The 18086-nt window shown below is 41.9% G+C and overlaps 1 pseudogene; it reads right to left on the bottom strand.

The window, feature by feature from the left end:
• Positions 1-7670: 7670 nt before the first annotated feature.
• On the bottom strand, positions 7671-8934 carry LOC128563757 (histone-binding protein RBBP4-like; annotated as a pseudogene).
• Positions 8935-18086: the final 9152 nt, after the last annotated feature.

Genomic DNA, 18086 nt, shown 5'->3' with positions numbered 1-18086 from the left:
TATGTAGAAAAGAAATTTATTCCACTTTAAGCACTTACACAGTTAGTCATGGAGAGTAACAGGCCTGCTGGTGAAATAGGTCACCCAAAATGGAGATCATATCAAACTAGTGGTCAAAGACTAACTCCTAAAAAAAAAACTTTTATCAGGGGGAGCAAGATGGCAGCCGAGTAACAGCTTCCTTGCATCTGGGCACCGTGAGTCTGGGGAGATAGGACTCCAGGCATCTCTGGCTGGTGGGATCTGCCTATCATCAACCCTGAGAGGATACAGGGAGTCAGCGAGAGACTTCTGGACCCCAAGAGGAGGACTAAAACAGTGGAAAACCGGCAAGTGGTCGCGTGTGTTCAATCCGCCTAAACCTGCCCGCAACTGTAAGTTCATTAGCAGTGAGACTGCAAATCAGAAAGGCCTTACCTGTGAACTGTTTTGGTGTCTTTGGACTTGGCACTCAGCTGAACTGCCTTGGGGAGAGCCTGAGCGGGAGTGCGGAGAACTTTGGCCATTGTCTAGGGCCCAAGTCTGAGCCGCTGAGCCAGACGGAGCTAATAGTGTTTGGCTCTGGGTCACAGGCAGCCATTGTGAGTGATCTGCCCTGGCAAGCTCCGCCCTCAGGGTCGCAGACCTAAAATTGGGTGGGAGCTGGTAACCCAGCGACCAAGTAGCCTAAGGGCGGGGTCTGAGCCGTCTTGCAGCCCTAACCCTCGGGGGCAGAGGGAGACCAGTTTTGGCACACAGGGTAAGTGGATAGCCACTTCAGCAGTGATTCCAGCGACAAGCACTTCCCTGGGAAAGCTTCTGCTCAGCCAGTGAACAAGTTCAAAGTGCCTTTTAAGTGGGCTGAAGAGAGATTTAGGGTGTCTACCTGCTGGGGTTTGAGAAACTAGCAGCCTCCAGTCGTATCAGAACTGTGATTAACATCTCGTACCCCAGAAGACCACGTGTTGCCCAGACAATACTCAATAACATATACATACTGCTTTGTTTTTGGTTGTGTTTTTTTTTTTTTTTTTGGTTTGGTTGTTTTTTTTGTTTATTTTGATATTGTTGATGTTGTTTTGTTTTTTAAGTTCAACCTTTTCCATACAGATCCTTTTTCTTTCTCAATTTTTCTAGTTTAATTATAATTTCCCATTACTACCTATTTCAATAATTAGAACTTCATTTTTGTTAGAGTTCCTACCGCTATTATTTGGTTTTCCACCCAATTTTATCCTGTATAGTTTTCTGTTTGCTTGTTTTGGTTTGATTTATAGCATTTTTGTCTTTCCTCTCTACTTGGTGGAGGTGGGGTACTGTGTCTGATCAGGTTAGCAAAGAGCTGCTGACCTCAAGGGAACCACCCAACTGGGCACCCCCAGAAGGTGGGTTTATTTTAAGGTTGTATCAAAGTACCCTACTGTACACCTATATTGCTCTGTCTCCCTCTTTCTGTGCCTCTCTTCTTTTTGTCAATATTCCTTTTACCCACCCCCTCTCCTTTCTCTATTTTTCTTTTTTTTTCTTAACACTCGGTCCTCCTTTCTTTCATCCCTTTTTTGCTGTTCAATCTTCTCACCCTTCTGGTCCTGTAACCCTTAGTCCACAGGCACGAGAACTTAAAGAGCAAGAGGAAGTGAAAGGAAAATTAGGGCAAGGAAACAGATAAAAGAAATCACTCATGAGGAAGAATCAGCAGAAAACTCCAGGCAACATGAAGAACCAGCCCAGAACAACCCCGCCAAGGGACCATGAGGTAGCTACTGCAGAGGATTCTACCTATAAAGAAATGTTAGGTGGGTGGCGCCTGTGGCTCAAGGAGTAGGGCACCGGTCCCATATGCCGGAGGTGGCAGGTTCAAACCCAGTCCCGGCCAAAAACCACAAAAAAAAAAAAAAAAAAAGAAATGTTAGGAACGACAGAAAGGGAATTTAGAATACACATGTTGAAAACAATGAAAGAAATGATGGAAACAATGAAGGAAACTGCTAATAAAGTGGAAAATAACCAAAAGGAAATTCAAAAACAGAATCAAATAAGAGATGAACGATATGAAGAATATAAAAAGGATATAGCAGAGCTGAAGGAAATGAAACAGTCAATCAGGGAACTTAAAGATGCAATGGAACAGCAACAGTATCAGCAACAGGTTAGACCATGCAGAAGAAAGAATTTCAGAGGTAGAAGACAAAGTTTTTGAGATAACTCAGATAGTAAAAGAGGCAGAAAAGAAGAGAGAGAAAGCAGAACGTTCACTGTCAGAATTATGGGACTTTATGAAGCATTCCAACATACGAGTTATAGGTATTCCAGAAGGGGAAGAAGAATGCCCCAGAGGAATGGAAGCCATACTAGAGAATATTATAAAAGAAAATTTCCTAAATATCACCAAAGATTCTGACACCCTGCTTTCAGAAGGCTATTGGACCCCAGGTCGCCTCAACTCTAACCGAGCTTCTCCAAGACACATTGTGATGAACCTGTCCAAAGTCAAGACAAAAGAAAAGATTCTGCAAGCTGCCAGGAGTAAGCGCCAGTTGACCTACAGGGGCAAATCCATCAGAGTGACCGCAGACTTCTCTAATGAAACTTTCCAAGCAAGAAGACAATGGTCATCTACGTTTAATCTACTTAAACAGAACAATTTCCAGCCCAGAATTCTGTACCCTGCTAAGCTAAGCTTCAAAATTGATGGAGAAATCAAATCATTTATGGATATACAAACATTGAGGAAATTCGCCACAACAAGACCAGCTATACAGGAAATACTTCAACCTGTTCTGCACACTGACCACCACAATGGATCAGCAGCAAAGTTAAGAACTCAGAAATTAAAGGACAGAACCTAACCTCCACACTGATGCAAAAGATAAAACTAAGCAATGGACTCTCACCAAATAAGACGAATAGAATACTACCACACTTATCAATTATCTCAATAAATGTTAATGGCTTGAATTCCCCACTGAAGAGACATAGATTGGTTGACTGGATTAAAAAACACAAGCCATCCATCTGCTGTCTGCAAGAAACACACCTGGCTTCAAAAGACAACTTAAGGCTCCGAGTCAAGGGTTGGAAGACAATTTTTCAGGCAAATGGAATTCAGAAGAAAAGAGGAGTTGCAATCTTATTTTCAGATACATGTGGATTTAAAGCAACTAAAGTCAAAAAAGACAAAGATGGTCACTTTATATTGGTCAAGGGAAAAATACAACAAGAAGACATTTCAATTCTAAATATCTATGCACCCAATTTAAATGCTCCCAGATTCTTGAAACAGACCTTACTCAGTCTGAGCAATATGATATCTGATAATACCATAATAACAGGGGACCTTAACACTCCTCTTACAGAGCTGGACAGATCCTCTAAACAGAAATTAAACAAGGATATAAGAGATTTAAATGAGACCCTAGAACAACTGTGCTTGATAGACGCATATAGAACACTCCACCCCAAAGATAAAGAATATACATTCTTCTCATCACCCCATGGAACATTCTCCAAAATTGATCATATCCTGGGACACAAAACAAATATCAACAGAATCAAAAGAATTGAAATTTTACCTTGTATCTTCACAGACCATAAGGCACTAAAGGTGGAACTCAACTCTATCAAAAATGCTCGACCCCACCCAAAGGCATGGAAATTAAACAATCTTCTGTTGAATAACAGATGGGTGCAGGAAGAAATAAAACAGGAAATCATGAACTTCCTTGAGCATAACAACAATGAAGACACAAGCTATCAAAACCTGTGGGATACTCCAAAAGCAGTTTTGAGAGGAAAATTCATCGCTTTAGATGCCTACATTCGAAAAACAGAAAGAGAGCACATCAACAATCTCACAAGAGATCTTATGGAATTGGAAAAAGAAGAAAAATCTAAGCCTAAACTCAGTAGAAGAAAAGAAATATCCAAAATCAAATCAGAGATCAATGAAATTGAAAACGAAAAATCGTTCAGAAAATTAATGAAACAAGGAGTTGGTTTTTTGAAAAAATAAATAAAATAGATAAACCATTGGCCAGACTAACTAGAAATAGAAAAGTAAAATCTCTAGTAACCTCAATCAGAAACGATAAAGGGGAAATAACAACTGATCCCACAGAGATACAAGAGATCATCTCTGAATACTACCAGAAACTCTATGCCCAGAAATTTGACAATGTGAAGGAAATGAATCAATATTTGGAATCACACCCTCTCCCTAGACTCAGCCAGGAAGAAATAGAGCTCCTGAACAGACTAATTTCAAGCACTGAGATCAAAGAAACAATAAAAAAGCTTCCAACCAAAAAATGCCCTGGTCCAGATGGCTTCACTCCAGAATTCTATCAAACCTTCAAGGAAGAGCTTATTCCTGTACTGCAGAAATTATTCCAAAAAATTGAGGAAGAAGGAATCTTCCCCAACACATTCTATGAAGCAAACATCACCCTGATACCAAAACCAGGAAAAGACCCAAACAAAAAGGAGAATTGCAGACCAATCTCACTCATGAATATAGATGGAAAAATTCTCAACAAAATCCTAGCCAATAGATTACAGCTTATCATCAAAAAAGTCATTCATCATGATCAAGTAGGCTTCATCCAAGGGATGCAAGGCTGGTTTAACATACGCAAGTCTATAAACGTTATCCACCATATTAACAGAGGCAAAAATAAAGATCACATGATCCTCTCAATAGATGCAGAAAAAGCATTTGACAAAATCCATCATCCTTTTCTAATTAGAACACTGAAGAGTATAGGCATAAGTGGCACATTTCTAAAACTGATTGAAGCTATCTATGACAAACCCACAGCCAATATTTTACTGAATGGAGTCAAACTGAAAGCTTTTCCTCTTAGAACTGGAACCAGACAAGGTTGTCCTCTGTCACCTTTACTATTCAACGTACTGCTGGAAGTTCTAGCCAATACAATTAGGCAAGACAAGGAAATAAAGGGAATCCAAATGGGAGCAGAGGAGGTCAAACTCTCCCTCTTTGCTGACTACGTGATCTTTTACTTAGAGAACCCCAAAGACTCAACCACAAGACTCCTAGAAGTCATCAAAAAATACAGTAATGTTTCAGGATACAAAATCAATGTCCACAAGTCGGTAGCCTTTGTGTACACCAATAACAGTCAAGATGAGAAGCTAATTAAGGACACAACTCTCTTCACCATAGTTTCAAAGAAAATGAAATATCTAGGACTATACCTAACGAAGGAGGTGAAGGACCTCTATAAAGAAAATTATGAAATCCTCAGAAAGGAAATAGCAGAGGATATTAACAAATGGAAGAACATACCATGCTCATGGATGGGAAGAAACAACATTGTTAAAATGTCTATACTTCCCAAAGCAATCTACCTATTCAATGCCATTCCTATCAAAGTACCTACATCGTACTTTCAAGATTTGGAAAAAATGATTCTGCGTTTTGTATGGAACCGGAAAAAACCCCGTATAGCTAAGGCAGTTCTCTGTAACAAAAATAAAGCTGGGGGCATCAGCATACCAGATTTTACTCTGTACTACAAAGCCATAGTGGTCAAGACAGCATGGTACTGGCACAAAAACAGAGACATAGACACTTGGAATCAAATTGAAAACCAAGAAATGAAACTAACATTTTACAAGCACCTAATCTTCGATAAACCAAATGAGAACATACCTTGGGGGAAAGACTCCCTATTCAATAAATGGTGTTGGGAGAACTGGATGTCTACATGTAAAAGACTGAAACTGGACCCACACCTTTCCCCACTCACAAAAATTGATTCAAGATGGATAAAGGACTTAAATTTAAGGCATGAAACAATAAAAATCCTCAAAGAAAGCATAGGAAAAACACTGGAAGATATTGGCCTGGGGGAAGACTTCATGAAGAAGACTGCCATGGCAATTGCAACAACATCAAAAATAAACAAATGGGACTTCATTAAACTGAAAAGCTTCTGTACAGCTAAGGACACAATAACCAAAGCAAAGAGACAACCTACACAATGGGAAAGGATATTTGCATATTTTCAATCAGACAAAAGCTTGATAACCAGGATCTATAGAGAACTCAAATTAATCCACATGAAAAAAGCCAATAATCCCTTATATCAATGGGCAAGAGACATGAATAGAACTTTCTCTAAAGATGACAGACGAATGGCTAACAAACATATGAAAACATCATCTCTATATATTAGAGAAATGAAAATCAAAACAACCCTGAGATATCATCTAACCCCAGTGAGAATGGCCCACATCACAAAATCTCAAAACTACAGATGCTGGCGTGGATGTGGAGAGAAGGGAACACTTTTACACTGCTGGTGGGACTGCAAACTAGTACAACCTTTCTGGAAGGAAGTATGGAGAAACCTCAAAGCACTCAAGCTAGACCTCCCATTTGATCCTGCAATCCCATTACTGTGCATCTACCCAGAAGGAAAAAAATCCTTTTATCATAAAGACACTTGTACTTGACTGTTTATTGCAGCTCAATTTACAATCACCAAAATGTGGAAACAGCCTAAATGCCCACCAATCCAGGAATGGATTAACAAGCTGTGGTATATGTATACCATGGAATACTATTCAGCCATTAAAAAAAATGGAGACTTTACTTCCTTCGTATTAACCTGGATGGACGTGGAAGGCATTATTCTTAGTAAAGCATCACAAGAATGGAGAAGCATGAATCCTATGTACTCAATTTTGATATGAGGACAATTAATGACAATTATGGTTATGGGGGGGAAGCAGAAAGAGGGAAGGAGGGAGCGGGGTGGGGCCTTGGTGTGTGTCACACTTTATGGGGGCAAGACATGATTGCAAGAGGGACTTTACCTAACAATTGCAATCCGTGTAACCTGGCTTATTGTACCCTCAATGAATACCCAACAATAAAAAAAAAAAAACTTTTATCAAGGATTAATTTAATTTTTTAAACAAATACAAGTTATTGATTCATTCTTCTCAACTTGACAGCATACCTGTGGCATTAACTGTCAGGTGAAAACATACATCTTTACAACTTGGTGGTCCCAAGTTTTTTTTAAAAAACCATTTCACAGAAAGGAAAGAAATAATATGAAAACAGCTCAAGAAATACTCTAATGAGCAAAAAATATATGAGGAACAAGGAACGCGTAGTTTTGACTTAACTGAAGAAACAAAGGCTGGTCTACACAGGCAAATGTGCATCCTGGAAGGTTAGGTGTGAAGATTATTTAGAGTGGGAATCTATGACTTGAATCTCCCCTATTTCCTGAATAAAAACAAAAGCTTGCACTAGCAATATTTATATTTCATGGCTCAGACACCTACATCATTTGGCTCTATTCCTTAATTACTCTAGCCTTTACTTAAATGAGTCTGAAAAACCTGGGGATACAGCATAAGAAGAAAAATAATCACACATAATATTCCCCTTTCTGTGGCTACTTAAAGACCTGGGTATGTTACTAGAAAATTTCTGAAAAAAAATTGAAATGTAAGTCTGTGGCTTTGCTGAATCAAGTTCCCCAGTTAGTATTTAGAAAACAACCACTGTTTGGGCTAGTAGCACTGTTGATGGTATCTATTGTAGAGAGATAGCCAAAAAAAGTCTGTGTGTCTCAAAAGCAGTGTTAAATCAATCTCAGGGTTGAGAAGAAAAGAAGGGGAGCCTAAAATCACAAGAAATGCAGACATATCTAGGACCCTCGTCCTTCTGGGTCCACGCTTTCTTCAGGGTCTTCATCATTGTACATGTTCTCTGCCATCTGCCACACTGCATGATATTGTCTTCTGGTCCAGAACAAATCACCCAAGGTTTGTTAGGATTCCAACAGAAATCAGATACTTGGCAGTGTGACCACCATGAATAAACAACAACTCTGGCAGCCCATCTTCTGCATCTTCTGGGGATTGTTCCTTTCCAATTTTACTTAAGTCCCAGACATTCAGTCTGCGATCAGTACCACTAGAAGCCAAGATAGTCTCATTGTGAGGCGACCACTGAACCTGGAATATTTCATCCTTATGTGATTCAAAGGCATGCAACTTAAGCTTCAGATTTCGTAGATCCCACAAGACAATGGTCTTGTCAGCTGATCCTGTGGCAAGAATGAACTCACTATAAGGATCGAAAGAGAGGTGGTTCACTTCAGCAGTGTGAACATCAACTGAATGGCTTGGTTTGGAAGTATCGTTTGAATGAGTATCCCAAATGATAAGTTTTTGATCATCAGCAACTGGCCCAAACAAAGACTCATGGAGCAGGTGCCAGGAAACATCTTCAACTACTGCTGTATGCCCTGTAAAGATGGTCTTTGCATCCACCACTTTTCCCTCCTTTGGAACAGCAGTGATGTCCCACAGGCAGATGGTATGATCATCTGCAGCACTAAGTAAGGGCCCACTGAGATTTGGGTTCCAAGAAAGTCCATAGCCTTCCTTCTGATGTCCACAGAGACATAAGTCTGGGTTGCACTCTCTAGAAGGGTCTGATTTAGAAAGATGTTTTGTATAGTCAAAAACGAGAACGTCACTGGATGGAGTCTTAGTTGCAATGATGCAAGGCTTCTGGGGCATATAACAGGCCATGTTTACTGCTCCTTCGTGGTTGATTTCTATTTCAATTTTCCCACTAACAGAACCGAAACCTCCAAATTCTCCTTTTTCACTGTCGTAGTGTGATGCATCAAACTGATGCAGGAGGGAGCTGCACACTTGCTATCACAAGGTGGGTTTGTTTATCTGTTGTGTGTGTCCCAGGATGAGTCAATGAATGCTGCAATCTTTCGCTTCTGGTCTGGTTACATCTGGAAGCCACTGTGCAGTTAGGCTGGGCCACTCTAGAGCATGGGTCATCACCAAATCATAAAGAAAAGGGGTGTTCTTTTTCCATATTTTGTATTCCTCGTTGATTACATGCTCTTCCACAGTATCGTCAAAGGCTGCTTCCTTGTAGGCCATGGTGAGCAAGCAAGTGGTGGGGGAGATCCCGGGGTCAAGCGTTGCGGGAGGGGCTGCAAGCCTACGGGCCAATAGTTTCCTCATTTTTGAGATGAGTTTCAGAGAGGTTCTATTTTCTGCTTAAAAGTGATGCAGATAGATCCAGAATTCTGTCCTAGTTCTAATTGATACCAAAGATTATGCTTTCCCTAATCATGTTGCTACCGTGCTAATGTGTCCAGAAACTGAGCCCAGGGCTGGCAGCCAGGAGTGCAGGTGGTGAGAAATGGCAGCTGCAGAGTGGTTCTGGATCCAGGACAGAAGCCAGAGGAGGTGAGAGAGGATCAGACACTGCTGCATCCTGCTAGCAGTTGGTAGGAAGGACTGTTGCAGCCAGTGAGAGGGTTGGTGGGCAGGGGTGCTGGGAGAATTTAAGCTAATTCCATGTAATTCTCTGAAAGGGAAGAATAGCTTCAGCATCTTGCCAGCTGCTCACAATGTGAATCTCAGGGTCAGAAGCCCCACATGCCCAGCATGGAGCTGGGAGAAAGCCAACAGAGGCTGCTATGGCCTCCTGCCTTCTCCAGGGCAAAGTGAAGCAGAAAAGTTGGGGAGGGGGACATGGTGCCAGGTCCTCCCCTCCTTTGTCAGACGGGCCAGACCCATCTGTTCCCCATCTCTGGCCTTGAGCTTCTTTTGGATGACACGGGAAATGGTGGAGTGTCTTGCTGGAGGTCACATTTCCTGACTTCCTCATGGTGGAGCCCTTGAACTGCTGGTTTCTCAGCTTAGTGCCTGCTCTTTTGCTGAGGGAAGCAAGGATGTGTATTTTAAAGAAGAAAAAATTGTTTCCAGAGGAGCTTGGCCTCCATAAGGAGTGGCGCCACTGGATACATGGAAGATATCCGAGCTCAACACTGGCCCTTGTAATGGCAGACTCCCAGCAGGAACCCCTGAGGGATGTCCCCCCTGGCTGACTACACAAAGAGGAAGGTCTAGGTGACACTGCCACAGGAGAAACCCTGCATTTTGGTGCCAACTGAAAGAGGAAGAGCCTATTTACATAAATGGATCTCAAGCAGTTACAAATCAACTGATAAAAACACACATCTTTGTGAAGTATCAGGTGGCCTGGACTATTCACAGAATCTCCTGTGACTTTGGTATTTGCCTATCTATCAGGTAGAGAGGGGAAAGTCAGAGACAGCAGAAAGAGGTGGGGCTCGAGGGAGGACACACTGGCTCTTGTCTGTTGTATAAGAATGGGTCATATGAGTTTTGTGGCATTGGATATCTGGAGGCTGCCCATCTCAAACTGATGAGAGCAGTATCTACGGTCAGGGCAAGATAGGGGTCTTTTCACAATTCAGGTCTGGGGATCATGAAATGATGTTCCATCCTATGAAAGCTAAACCTATCTTAATTTAGGTAAATCACTTGTAACCCATAGGATGTACCTCAAAATGTGGGACACTGAATTGTAAAGTTTGGAAGAACCAAACTACTTGGGTTCAAATCCTGGCTCTCCCACTTGCTGGCTGTGTGACTTTGGCAAATTAACTTTCTTCCGTGTGCCTTGAGTTCCTCATCTGTGAAGTGGAGAGAATAATAGCACAGACTTCTTGTGTTGTGTAAATAGGCAGAACACTTAAAGCAGCACCCAGCACAGAGTAAGAACTCAGTAATTGAAGCTATTATCTCAGTGCTTCTATTTAGCACTAAAACTTCCAACTCTGTGCTGGACCATTTTCTTTAACTTAAAGAGACCTTAAAATCAATAATTCCTCTAAAGCTGAGCTAATGGCTCACTACTATTTCACTTTTAACAATTTCTTTATTATATAGGTTTACATTTCTATCTTGCAGACTGGTTGTTGAAATTTTTAGCATAAATTTAGTTCACTGGGAAATATATTTTTATATTTCCTTAAAAAATACGATACCTTTACTTTGCTGTCAGGAGCAAGTGAAATTCAGTTTACCTTAATTATCTTTGCAGAGTTAACATCCTTTATTGCTATCATTGAACACTTCCATTTAATATTAACAAACATGGTGTGTGTCACACTTTATGGGGGAAAGACATGATTGCAAGAGGGACTTTACCTAACAATTGCAATCAGTGTAACCTGGCTTATTGTACCCTCAATGAATCCCCAACAATAAAATAATAATAATAATAATAATATTAACAAACAAATCACAAGCCCTGATCATGAATAATTCCCATTTCTTTCTACAGGTGGTGAAGTCAAGTAGCTTTAAGCAGCACAATAATATCACTACTCTAAGAGGAGCCCACAGACCCAGTAGATCTCATTCTACTGCGTCTTCAACTGAATCGTGAATTTGAGGGTCCAGGCTTGCCCCTCCTGCCAACAGGAAGAACTTGGACTGGTTATCATTTGCAGTAGGGAGCTCAGTTTTAGCCTGAGTCCCATGCCTTGGGATCTGGGCATGGCTGGGTATGTGGAGAAGACTGCTGTAGTAGCTCAACTGAAGTTTCCATCCATGGGGTCTCCTTAGAAAGAATCAACCCTTGGGAAAGGAGACAGACATGAAGGATTTTCTGAATGGAGCATAGAGGCCATTTGGCAAACCTTTCCAGGTAGAACTAGGGTGAAGGTACAACTTAAAAGAGTGGTTTCACAACACCTTTGTGGCTTACAACAAAGCACAGAGAGGGTTACACAAAGGGGACAGGGCCATTCTTTTCTCCAGGACAACTTTGTAATTTACCTTGGTAACTAGCAGAGCAGGGTGAAGTAGTAGGAGTTCCTGGTTATTCCAACTTCTTGTTATTCTAAACATATATAATGGACATCCATATATATACTTATGCATATCATACATTTACATATACATGTATGTTGCGTGACCAGAGATGTGAACGAACAGCAGCTTTGCCGTGGGTGTAAACTCGCTCCTGTAATTATTAAGTCAAGAAACAGACTATACACCATGGGATGGCATATAGCGAAAATCTTTATTCCAAGTTTTGGTTTTATACTCTTCCAGTCACATACACACTTAATCTACTATCTATTAGTTTCATCATTATCTTTTTTACCTATCTGAAATTTAACTTGAAAGGAAATATTTTGTTATCATATCAATACAATCAATTTTGTAGTAAACCTTTTCTTCTAAACATCGACTAATTTCTGAACAGGTATCTAAAGGAAGATCACAAAGAAAAAAGTAGCTACAGGGGAACAGAGTAAATAGAAGAATATCTTTAAGCATTCACTCAGTTTACTCAGTATGAAGTAATGACTGTGTCCTTCCTTCAGGGCAGAGCACCTATAGACCTCTGACAGTATGTTGTTAACATATGTCAACCCTCTGGCCCGTATCTCTGAGGAAGGGCGGCATGCCCTTGGATCTCAGGCTTTCATGGGGTGTACAGCTTCAGAGAAAAGGCCTAAGGAATTTACAACTCCAAAAAAGCCTAACCCTGTGAGTAACCCAGGGGGGTCCAGATCTCTTAAGCCTCTGGAAGAAAAACAAGTCATTTTAACTCACACTGAATTTACTTTGTGTGCTCGATGTAGGATATGTTTATTTCTAAATATTATCCTACACATGTATATACATCTTTGTACATATCCATGGTTTTGCCTTGAGATAAATTGGATCAGAGGAATGGAGAATTTTAAAGCTACCCCACTTTAAAAATTTATTTAACTGTGTGTGGAAGTATTTATAGTATGTACATACATAGTGAGGCCCTTTTTAAAAAGTAATAGAAATGGGGCGGTGCCTGTGGCTCAGAGGAATAGGGTTCTGGCCCCATATACCAGAGGTGGTGGGTTCAAACCCAGCCCCAGCCAAAAACTGCAAAAAAAAAAAAAAAAAAAAAAGTAATAGAACTGTTATTTTTACTAAAACTGTAGATATATTCTAATACTTTGTCTTTGATCTTAGGGGAGGAATTTTTATTTTTATCTTTATTTTTTATTTATTTTATTTTTTATTTTTTGCAGTTTTGGCTGGGGCCAGGCTTGAACCCACCACCCCTGGTATATGGGGCCAGTGCCCTACTCTTCGAGCCACAGGTGCCATCCTGGAATTTTTATTTTTATTTTTGACCACACTTTTATTTATCCCAATAGCAGATACTCTTAGTTATCTATTCCAAATCCATCCCCACCCCTTGCCTACTTCCAATGACCGTAGCTGGGAAAGCCACATACTTGTTATCCCATACTCCTTTGCAGCTAGAAATTGTCAAATGGCCCAGTGGGGCTAATGAAATAAAGGAAAGTCTATTGGGGTCTTGTAGAGAATTTTTTTCTCTCCCCGATAAGGGTGAGGCTTGTGAAAAGAAAATCTCTGCCAGACATACCCCTTGTGCCCTACTTTCAAACAGTTGTGTGAAGATGTGATCCTCGGAGCAGTAGCAGTCATAGTGTTACCATGAGGCAACAAGCATAAGGAAGAATAAAAAAGCCAAGATGGTGATGATGGAAGAAGTAAAAGGAAAAAAGAAGCCTGCATATTAAAGATACTGTCACCTGTTAATGGCTGGATCAGCCTTGGAACCTCCTACTTCCCATTTTCTGTTCTGTGAGACAGTAAGTACCAAGATTACCTAAGCTTCACTTGCTCATGGCTTCTATTACTTATAAGAAATACATCTTAATTAAAACAGACTTCAATTTAAAAAAAAAATTAAACTGTGATTATTATTCTTTCTCTCTCATCCCATGTATCCCACATCCCTCATGCATAGGATGGTTTCAATATGCATGCTCTGAGTACATTCTTTATAAAACATTTCTTTTAAAACAGGGTCTTGCTCTGTTGCCCAGGCTAGAGTGCAGTGGCAAGCTCACTGCAACCTCAAATTCCTGGGCTCAAGAAATCCCCCTGCCTCAAGTAGCTGGGGTGATAGGCCCACTCTGCCATACTTGGTTAATTAAAAAAAAAATTGGGGGGGCAGCGCCTGTGGCTCAGTGGGTAGGGCGCCAGCCCCATGTACCGAGGTTGGTGGGTTCGAACCCGGCCCCAGCCAAACTGCAACGAAAGTAGTCGGGTGTTGTGGTGGGTGCCTGTAGTCCCAGCTACTCGGGAGGCAGAGGCAGGAGAATCGCCTAAGCCCAGGAGTTGGAGGTTGCTGTGAGCTGTGATGCCACGGTATTCTACCAAGGGTGATAAAATGAAACTCTGTCTCATAAAAAAAAAAAAAAAAAAAAATTTTTTTGGTAGAGACAGAGTCTTGCTTATATTTATAGGATAGTCTTGACCTCATGGGCTCAAGCAATCCTCCTGTCTCAGCCTTCCAGAGTGCTGGGATTACAGGCATAAGCCACCATGCCTGACTTTTACAGAACATTAAAAAACATAGGACATATAGATCCATTTCTGAGCAATTCTGAGATCTTTCCTGTATGTTTATTCCCACAAGGCCTCATTCTGCCTGGCTTTTCTGCATTTTGGGAGAGGGAACAAGGTGGCCCTGAGCAGTGAGATGTTTTACTGGTGGCCTCATCCCCTGACAGTGGTAAGGTCAAAGAAGAAGGTATCCAGGGCACCCCTGGGTTCTGCCATGATATGCTGTCATACCTGGGTATCATTTCAGGATCGTGCCCCAGGTCCCTCCATTTCTAGAGAGGGGTACTACTTACTGCATTTTAACTGAGATCAAGTTAGAAATGCTTAATGTTTAAACCATAACCTTTGTGCTGAAAATAGTACATCAGGTACTTGTGCCTAGGATACAAAAGCTCAGTGATTCCTTCAGATTGGAAGACAGCTGGATATGTTTGGACTAAGTGAAATGATTGATAGTATTATTCCTGAATGGCTGGTTTCCTGTTGTGATTTAGCCAATATTCAATTTTCCTGTGACAGGAACAAATTGCAGGGCTTATTCCATCCTGTAGCTCACACCTTTCACAAACAGCCCAGTGGGAGATGGTAGGGCCATGTGCTCATGCTGAGTGGCTGGGATCAGAAGAGGCAGGCAGGTTAAGAAATGGCCCCTGGGGCGGTGCCTGTGGCTCAAAGGCACCAGCCCCATATGCCTAGGGAGGTGATGGGTTAAAACCTAGCCCCATCCAAAAAAAAAAGAAATGGCCCCTGCCTGGCTTGGGCTTCCATCACTGAAGAGGGAGTGAAAGGAGGGCAGGTGCTTGAGCACAGATGTTGCCACATGCACTTGGCTGAGACTGGGGTTCACAGTGTGGGCCGCATTGAAGAGAACACTGGGTTGGGAGTCACAAAGAGTAGTCAAGTGGAAAGATGAAATATTAATACTGTATTCAGACTGAAGAAAAATCTTGTCTCCAACATTTATTAGCCACATAACTTCGAGTGAATGGCTTAAACCTTTCTGAACCTCAATTCTCTTACCTGTAAAATGGGAGTATACATTGATCCAAGGCTTAAAGGAGTTGCATGTAGACAGGGAATCTGGATCTGAGCTAGCTGTAGAAAGGGAAGAGTGCTAGAGAGAGGGGAGGGGCATAAAGTCCCAACTTGTGGGCTTGGTGGATTTTACTCCTGTGGTCAAGCTAGGCCATCCTTAAAGCTGTATTACTCTCAGGATGCCACCCTATGATCTAGCGCCACTTGATCATATGCTTATACAGGTATAAGAGAAGAGGATTAAATCCCAGAAAAGTCAAGAACCTTGTCCAAGTTCCACAGTTATTGCAAGGTAGACCAACAGCTACGACTAGAACTAGTTAATCAGTTTAACTTTACCTGCTGCTCAATAACTTGGCTTCAAAAACGCTGAACCTCCTGCCAGCCAGGGGTAAAAAGAGGTCAAAATGAATAAATTACAAGTTATCCCCACACTTTGTGCCTTTCTCCTCCCCTTACCCTTCAGATTGTCTCAGATAAGAGTTTTACCCACAGTTAGCCTCCTATTTAATGTGAAGACCAAAAGATCCCCCTCCTAAATTCAGGAACTTGACAAAGATACTCATTTTCTGCACGGCTAGTCAACATTGTACTGGGCCAGAGCAATTAGGCTAGAAAAAGAACTAAAAGGTATCTAAACCAGAAAAGAAGAAGTGAAACTTTCTGTTAGTATTATTTTCTCTCAGGTGTGTTTGTTTTCAAAACACTGCCGTAGATTCTGGATGTGACATGTATTGCAACAATCTGCTCATACCCCATATAAACTTTTTTTTTGAGACAGAGTCTCACTATGTCACCCTCGGTGGAGTGCTGTGGCGTCATAGCTCATAGAAACCTCAAACTCTTGGGCTTAAGCGATTCTCTTGCCTCAGCCTCCCGAGCAGCTGGGACTACTGGCACCCCCCACAATGCCTGGCTATTTTTTTGTCGTAATCATTGTTTAGCAGGCCTGGGCCGGGTTTGAACCCACCTGCCTTCATGTATGTGTCTGGCATCGTACTCACTGAGCTATGGGTGCTGAGCCACTTTTTTCTTTATTCTTAACTTTCCCGTGGCCACTGCAATCACAGTCCCCACGGATGAACTTACCCTACCCACACTGTCACAGATTGCCTCTTACTAGGCCCTTCCTCCTCTTTTTTTTCCTCCCTTCTTTGTTTGCCTCTATTTGAACAAGTATTTTTGGTTTATTAAGTAAAAGATCATTCACATAGATTATTAAAGTAGTAAGTTTAAGGCAAATACCCCTAAAGTATAAAATTATTAAAGTGGTACGTTTAAGGAAAATACACCTATAGTATAAAATGACTTGAAGTTCTATATAAAACAAGTTGCCTAAATTATAAATTGAAACTTTGACACAGTGAACTTTTGAGAGTAAAATCCACCTGATGCTTGTCCTGCTTGTCCCTTGAGGGCTTAGCACAGCCCTGGGCACCACCCACATCTGGGGAGACTCAGAAGAGCAAGAGGGTGCTGCAGGGGACTATTTGTCGTTAAAATTTGTTTCGTATTGGTAACACAGAACTAGGATGAAGCGTTGATGGGTGAATGGCATAGTACTGGCTTCACCTTCCAGTAGGGTAGGGCAGGCTCAGGAATCCTCTGTGATAGGCAGGAGGTCAGCATGTGTTGAGGGGTCTGTCAGGAGGGTGCTCTCGTGCCCTGTAAGGGGCACCATGATATCTGTGACCAGAGCCAAGCAGCACTCAAGAAGATATTTGTCAGAGGGGCCAAGTCTGTCCTCTGTCCTCACCAGCAGTTATGGAGTCTGAGAAGTCCAAGGTCGGGGGACCACATCTGGTGAGAGCCTTCTTGCTGGTAGGGGATTCTCTGGGGTCCTACAGGCATCACATGGCAAGGAGGCTTCCCTTCCTCCTCTTTTGTCTCCAGCGTCCCCTCGTCCCCTTCTACCTGTTTGAAGATGTGCTATTTCAGAGGTTCTTAAACATGCGGTACCTGGACAAGCGGCAGTGGCATCACCATAGGGCGTGTGAGAATTCTCATTCTCAGGCACGGGTCCAGCTCAAGAAACCCTGGTTTGAGGCCCATAGACTTGGGTTTTGACAAGCCTTCCAGGAAATTCTGATGCACATTAAAGGTTGAGAACTAGTGGATTATGGACTAGAATAAAACCTCAAACTTATTTCTGTTCAGGGAAGTTGGAATATTAGCTAAATAACAGCAGGAAATAATTCAACGGCAGTACAGTCAAACATTGCACAGCATGCCACCCTGGCTTAGCCTAGAGCAGGCATCCTCAAACTTTTTAAACAGGGGGCCAATTCACTGTCCCTCAGACCGTTGGAGGGCTGGACTATAGTTTAAAAAAAGAAACTCTGAACAAATTCCTATGCACACTGCACATATCTTATTTTGAAGTAAAAAACAAAACAGGAACAAATACAATCACACTGCTTCATGTGGCCCACAGGCCGCAGTTTGAGGACACCTGGCCTAGAGTTTTGGCAAGTGCTTCATTCCAGGCTGTTGCCCTGTCCCCTGCCTCTTTAGCACTTTCTTTGGGCTTTGCCCTGCTCAGGCTTCAGCCCCTCTTCCTTCCCCTATGCCCTCTGGCTCCTTGCCAGACTAAGGCAGATACTGACCCCCTCCAGTTGGTAAAACTGAGGTCTAGAAAGCCCCAACTGCATGCCACCACCACCCCATACAACCCTCACTTTTCATTCCAGGGCTCTGAAGTCTTAGGAGCTCAGCTTCTTGAACATTTTGTTCTCTCCCAACCTCATAGAAAAAAGTACATGAGAATCTCTCTGGCTGGTATGTCTTCTTTCTTAGTGGGC

The sequence above is a fragment of the Nycticebus coucang genome, chromosome 13 (genome assembly GCF_027406575.1).
Source record: "Nycticebus coucang isolate mNycCou1 chromosome 13, mNycCou1.pri, whole genome shotgun sequence".
In the NCBI taxonomy this organism is placed as follows: Eukaryota; Metazoa; Chordata; class Mammalia; order Primates; family Lorisidae; genus Nycticebus; species Nycticebus coucang.
Note: the sequence above shows the minus strand (reverse complement) of the source record. Positions and strands in the feature narration are given on the sequence as shown.